We start from the raw sequence: 7,673 nt of genomic DNA, 5'->3' as shown, positions 1-7,673 counted from the left end.
CTTATTTTGTACGATTCGATAGTCATTGGAATGAATCTGGTGGAATCCAGCCAACTGAAGCCAGTCTTAGGCTAGCCGAAGTTCTAACCTCTTTGTTTATAAATTGAGGCTTTCTCTCATTCTAAATAACAACCAAAATTTACTATAATCCTTCTGCAAGCGAGAGAGAGAAGCTCAAGTCCTCAACAAGCTATCTGTGTGGTATTTATAATTTAATTTATAGCTTATTCAATTCCCTTATCTTAAGATCTTTTTATTCTTATTCTAAGAGAGTAATCTATACTCTTCTTTGAGATATAAGAGAATTGAATCAAGTAGCATTTGAGTTTTCCATTTATAAAATCTATAGAACCCTAAATTCTTTCTATCTGATTGAACATTGTGCCATCTACATTAAAGAAATAAGTTCTTCTGCTACAAGCTTATACCACATCTTCGAATCTCCATTTGAAGATAAGTACATTATTTTACTGTATTTCATTTTAGGTTTGTCTGAGATAGCCTGTGAAAATTTCAGTGGGGTTTTTATTTATGATAACCTGTCAAAATCATAAAATGGATTTTTTATTTATGATAGCTCATGAAAATCAAAAGGAACTATATCAGGTTGTTAAGGTGAACCTGTGAAAACCTTATTATAGTGAAAGCCAAAATTATGAGGGTAGTAGTTTTGGGAGTGGAGTAGGTGTGGTTGTTTTAAGCAATGAACCACTATAACTTCTTGTGCCTTGTGGTGAATGCTTTATTCTTTTTGTGGTAGATGTTATTTATTATTTCATTCTTGTGGTGAATGTTGTAATTATTTTATCTTCTCTTTCTAGTTTGAAAGATCGATTTTAAAGATATTCGTGAAATAAGGTTATTCTGCTTAATATTTTCGGTGAAGGTTGTCCTATGTATCATTTGGAATTAAGGTTTTAATACTCGGGCAATTGAGAGTTTTGTACTCTTTACATATTCCGCATTTATTTTGATTATTTGGTGTTGTCCTGTTCACCCCCTCTAGGATATTGCTAGCTCTCCTTTTCAAGGGATCATTGCAAATAACTCATCTGTTCTAATAAGGCAAAATTCCTTCAATAAGAGGAAGAGCTCGAAAGCTCGCCCCAATGCCTCTACTTGACCAATATGGTCAGCCTACGATTCACTGGCCTACTATTTAAAAATTCCATGCACGATAATTACTGTAAAAGATTATGTTTTCATTGATAACAAATAAGCAGTACAACAAAAAAAAAACCAAAAATTATACAAGTATAAAAGGGGTAGCAAGGCTCAGCCAACTTAGGAGGGGGGCTGCTTGACTTTGGTATTAGTTGGTGCAAGGTTCGTTGAGGCAGAGTCTGTAGGTAACTCGTCACCGAGGCTGTCCAGATTCAACTCGGGGTACAATCCCTTGACGTCCTCTATACAACGGTCGTAACTGCAGTTGTAAATCACCTATACCTTGTGTCACGCCCCAAACTCGGAAACCGGGCTCACAAAATTCCCGATCGCCGAATCCGGCGCCGACAGCCTCCGTAGAACCCCATTCTCGGCTCCCAGCGCCCATTCGCCAGGTTCCGATCCTGGGATGCTACAAGGAGGATTTTCAACATCAGTTTGATTCGTAACAAGCATAACCAAAGGCATAACCCACAAACAACAACCAAAAACTCCATCACATTTCCACTATAATCAAAAACTTTACAAGTACAATGAGCATAAGGGAAATACAATGATGATAGACCAAAAGCTTCAAAAAGATCAGCCACGCGCCCAAGCCTCAGCGCTGCTGCGATCCAACGTCACCTGCACGCAACGGTCGTGCATAAGCTTATAGAAAGCTTAGAGGGTGGGAATAAATCTCACCCTGATCCAAAACTTCTGTGGGCCCCAAAAGGATTTCAAAGGTAAAGGTTCAATCCCACTGTTTCCTACGGTGTGGGCCACCTGAGTCTTGGATGGTCTGCCCGGACGCCGTGCGCAGGCGCTGCCTGCTGCGCTTTCTGACACAGCAGCAGTAGCTGCTGTGTAGAAGTTTTATTTTTTATTTTTTTGATTTCTCAAGGATTTTGCAGGTGGGGTCCACCTCTTGCAGATCTGCTCCGTCAAATAGCTCCCCATGCCTCACGACAGGCAAAACAAGCCCAATATCGGGCATATTTCAGCATACACACAATCAAGGAAGATTCCAATGGTGAAAACCACCATTTACTATGGTATGGCCCACCAGGACCTCGGGTTGGCACCATATCTTGGTTCAACGCCTAACTTGAGGTTTGGAACGGAATGGACGGTGTGGATTTAATACATACATCAAGGTGGGGCCTACACAAGTGGACCACCCCCAAACTAAGCTAATATTTGCATTTCCCATGAAACGTCCAGCGTCCAGGGACGCTGGACTCTGTAAATAGACTAGAGGTGGGCCTTGCTTATGTGGGCCACCTCATGGAGGATGGTGTGGGGATACTACACACAAAGTGGGCCCCACTTGTAGGTGATTTGGATGGAATACATACCCTATAGTGGGGTCCATTCAAGTGGGCCACACAACCTCATCATCATACAACAAAATAAAATAAAATAAAATAAAATAAAAATAAAAAGGGGGAGAGATAGAGAGTGAGACCCGCGTGATGGAGGGACCCCGGCACTATGGGCCCTCCCTTGCACTAAATCATACATCAAGTGGGTCCCATTACATGTGGATCCATGAAATCGAAATCCAACGGTGGAGATCCCTTCTCCACTAAAATAAACGGTCTAGATGACCCTAAATATGCAAGAAAATAAACATCATGATGGGGTCCATGGAGAATGGCCCCATCATGGGACGATCATGATGATCCAAGTGGGCCATCGGCCACATCTTAGGGTCCAAAGTGAGATCCAAACCATTGATCGGTTGGCCTCACTTGGCCCATCTTAAAAATATGAAAATCTACCCTATCAAGGCACCCACCACTTGATCTTCTTGCTCCCTTAGCTTCCTTAGCTCCTTGTGGTTCTCTTTGATGGAGGAAGATGAAAAATGGATGGTTGAGATGAGAGATGAAGGGGTAGGAAAGGTAGGCCTCACAAATACAATTTTCTCACCATGGGAGGACCATACGTATGAATTCTTGCTATGGGAGAGTTTGAATGAGAGAGAGACTTGTAAGGGAGAGAGAGAGAGAATGATGAGTGATGGAGTGATGGATGGGAGAGAGAGGGATGGGGGTGTAAGAACTTTTTGACTTTTTTAGCAAAAGTTGTAAGAAGGGGTATGGGTGGTGTAAGAACTTTTTGACTTTGGGGGTTGCTTGGGAAAGGGTGAAAGTTGATGTGTACTTGACATGATGGGATTGATGGGATTGATTGATTGATGTGACACCTCGTAGAGATTCCCTCAGAATTCGCACGCTCGGCGTTTCCTCGCACCGAACGCTGGCCCACATCTCCCGACCAGAGCATCGCATCAGCGCGCGAGTCGCGGCATTGGAACCGCGGCGACGACGCGGTCGCTAAGGTACGAGTCCTGGGTTGAGTCGACTCGGGTTGACGGCATGAGAATCCAGGTCGCGCGCAAATACCGATTAAGGGTCGAAGGTTGCCGGAATTCGACCGGGAAGACCGCGGAAGCCTATGGAAAGGTACGGTCTAGGATACGGGGCTTACACCTTGTCGGCTCTTTCCTTTGAGGCCTTGTATTCTAATACAGCCGTGATCTTAATCGCTAGGATGAACATCATAGCCTCGGACAATTGGGCAGCCAAAGTTGCTTCAACTTCATCCAATTTGACTGCCAAGCTTTCCCTCTCTCTCGCCAGCTCGGCCTTCAAAGCCGCAACCTCAGCTTTAGCTCCACGACCTTGACTACCACTTCAGATTGCCCCTTCTTGACTGAAGAAATATGCGACCTCATCCCCTCTAACTCGGTCAACGCCGAGCTCTCCTTTTGCTGAGCTTCAGTCAATTGGATCTTCAGAGCATTACGCTCCTCCCATGTCAATTCTAGAGCCCGTCATAGGGCATTGACCTCACCAGTCTTACCGTGGAGCTCTGCCTCTGCCCACTCACACTCATTCGCCACTTGCCTTACTTTCTGGTGAGTAGACAGAAGAGCGGGGACAAGCTGCAACAAAGGAAGCGCATTAGCTATCATACGCAAAATGGAAAAGGACAACGATAAGGAAAAATATATCGTATATCAAATCGCCACTACATTTCTCAGAAGAACCTCCGGATGAGTATTGATCAAATAGGCAATTTGATCTTCTAGAGCATGCCTGGCCACTAGCTGGTCAGGCCATTCATATGATGCCCAGGGGGAAAGGGCTTCGGTCCCGTAGCCTTGGTCGCTCTAGGGCCCGAGTTATCACCCTCTTCGGCAGCTCGAGAGCCCGAAGATCACCTTCTCTAGCTTGAGCTTGAACTACTGCTGGTTGGGGCTCCTCAACTGCTCTGGACGCGATCGAAAGCGACCGCCCTGCTGAGGACTCCCTAGCATCGAATTTCGACCTTGCCTTCGCAGCAGCAAAGGCTTCCACTAATATGGTCGGGAGATTATCTACACAACATAGTACTTAGAGTTAGTAAAAATCTACTTTGACCATGAATGTCCACGATTTGCTACTTACCAAAAGGAGCAGATCGGAAGAGTTCAAACTGATAGAGGAGGTCGGGGGTGATCATTGTGCTCTAAATGCGAAGCTCCTCCTTCAACACCTTCGCATTGTTCACCTGCTTGAGTTGCAGGTCGGAAAGAAGAGGCAGAGTCTTGGGAAAACCTACAAAGGTAACCAATGATTAATGAATGTAACCACAAAATGTTTATATATATATATATATATATATATATATATATATATATATATATATATATATATATCCTAAGTTCAACTACTCGGCAATGTCAGACCTAGAGTGTCGAACTTGGTAGGAACCCGAGCTCGCATCTGGGTTAGTTCATCAACAGGCGCCTCCCACTCTCCAGACCTCCAGAACCACTTATTCTTCCAAATTTTATTGGAAGTTGGGTTGCCAGTGATGAGGGCCTTGCCCTTTTTTGCCCATCCTGAGAAGTAGTACCAGCTCAGCTCATTCGGATGAGCCTTGGGCTGGTACAGGTACATAAACTCCTCAACTGTCAGCTCTCTGTTCCTGAGCTGGAACCAGAGAATGTAGGTCTCCAACAATGCCCTCCAGGCATTCTGAATAATCTAGCCCTGGGCCAGCCTTAAGCATGAGGTAGCTTCCCTCATGATCCGATGCAGGGGGAGACGGAGCCCGCACTGCAAGGCCACTAAGCAGATAGCTACCTCGCCCTCGCGCGGGTCACCAGGACTTCACTAAGAGTGGGGACTCTGAGTCCTACTGAGTTCGGAATCCGATACTCAGACCTAATCCGAACCAGATTGGCCACCGTCAATGTCGAACTAGTGGGACCAACGTAGATCGGCTGCTCGGCAGTGGTCCGAGCAGCTGCCCTCTTCGATGGAACAGATTTTTCTTGGCCATGGTCAAGTGATACCGAAGATGGCGGGCCTTCTGGCGCCCCTAGCCTCGAATCTACACTTTCAGGGTCTGAATCACCTTGGAAAGCCATCGGTTCGGCATCCTCACCCGAAATATCTAACATTTCAGACGATACAGAGAAGTGAAAGAAGAAAAAAGGAATAAAGAATGATGGCTGAAGGAAGAACTCGGACGTACCGGAAATCGCTCAATCCGGGAAGCCTAAGATAACGGCGATAGGAGATGAAGCAAATGGCCAGGGCGGCTCAGGCTCTCCCCCTTTTTATAGAGGTTTTGACTGCAGGCCTTAAGAGCAGGCATTAAATGTCGTAACCAAAAGGGTACATCAGCGCTTGCGCTCAGCTATGTGGAGATCCCTCACTCGCTCGACGGCCCGACTTCCCAAGAAGTGCCATGCATCCATGGCCTATAAGCCGGGAAGCGAAAAGGCTCCTCGCCAGCGCACACCTCCTTGAGTGTGTCACACCATCATTGCAAATCTCCCTTGATCTTTGCGCCCGCCGCTTATCTCCGCATTAACTCTTAAGTGACCCGACTTCCTGCATGCTCGAGCTCATTACACCGCCTTACTTCCTGAGCTCACCACGGTCAGCTCGAAAGTAGGAGGCTATTGTAATGGGTGAAAATGAGCTAGTCATAAGTATGAGGTCAGCTCGGACATACGTGCTCGCCGTGTGATTTACCAGCGCTAGTTATGACCAAGGAGCTCCTGAATGGGCAGAAAGCAGTGATCCATTGCTGAGGAAAGATCCTACTCCTTAAGCTCGGTCTCTAGAAAATGAAGTATCTCCGCTTCCATTAGATGCTGAGCTCCTCCGCAGTCCCATTTATTTTCGAGTTGCTGTTTGGAACAGTTCTTCACAAAGTCTCCTAAGGTACGCCCCAGCATGACGCAAGGCTTCAAGCTGCTATACTTAAAGACCCCCTACACTGTGCGATAAAGATGAAGATGATGGTCATCCCAGATTTCATCTTGGATCCTACTAAGGAAGGGAGATAGGCCTTAATGCTAGGACACGACACCCAGAGGCAGGTCGACAGCTTGGCAAAATACTCACCAAGGCTAACCACAACACATAAGAGAATCCAATATGGTGGATTACTCCCTGGAATGGTTACATGGACCATCTCGGCTGTTCTGCCTCGACCTCCTACTACAAGTTTTTCCCAATTTTGACTACTTCGATCTCATCAAGGAAAATCTACCCAGGATCTTGGCAGACGATTTCGGAAAATAACTGCGATACGTTCAGGATACGATTCCCTTTATAATACACACTTACTAAGCAGGGAGATTACCATCTATGCCACCATCCCTCTCTCAACTATAAAAAGATCATCTTAATGATGAAATATATGCACAATTCAACTCATAAATCACACCAAAAAATCTTATGTTCTATTAAACTTAACTTGTCTGCTTGACTTTGGCATCGGAAGATCATCAGAAGGTCCCTACTGCATTCAGGATCTCCATCCTTGGCTCCTTTTGCATGTTTCAAGTGGTCTAAATGTTCACATTTCTACATCAACAGATTTGCTAGGTATTAGGATTGTCCTGTGTAAGTGATTCTTGAATAGCGTCGCCATCAAATGTCAAGATCAAGGAATGGACGGTTCAATGCAAAGAAGTTTTCAGGCACCGATACTAGCATGTGTATCCCGCAAAACCCCAGCGAGATATCCATGTGGAAGTTGGGCCATCAGTTCAGTGGTCTAGAATGGTGATCTAATGGGTCTCTTCAAGTGTACATCCCAAAAAAGCTCATAGCGTGGAAGATCCTAGCCATCCATTCTCTGCCTTTTGCGGTTCAATGCACCGACCAAAGAGCGTTGACTCTCCCACTGGGTAGATGATTGGGACATGGTCTATTTGCTGTGTTCCACCATAATAACGGTCGGGATCGCCTAATCATAGATCCATTTAAAGAAAACTAAGCCCTAGCGTAAACATGCACGTCCACGTGCAACATGCAAACACACTGTATATGCCAAGGTGGCGCGTGTAATGGCTTGGCTGTTATACCTTAATTTTTACCGGAAGAGCCAATTAGAAAAGGACCTTTGTTCTTTCATGGCAAGGGAATTACACAGTAGGCATAAAATCTGCCAGAGTATTTAAACCGAGCTGTTGCGTAAATAATAGCTGGCACGAGTTAAGTAATACACGT

Source organism: Magnolia sinica, chromosome 14 (assembly GCF_029962835.1).
Source record: "Magnolia sinica isolate HGM2019 chromosome 14, MsV1, whole genome shotgun sequence".
Classification (NCBI taxonomy): Eukaryota; Viridiplantae; Streptophyta; class Magnoliopsida; order Magnoliales; family Magnoliaceae; genus Magnolia; species Magnolia sinica.
This window is presented reverse-complemented; position numbering follows the sequence as displayed.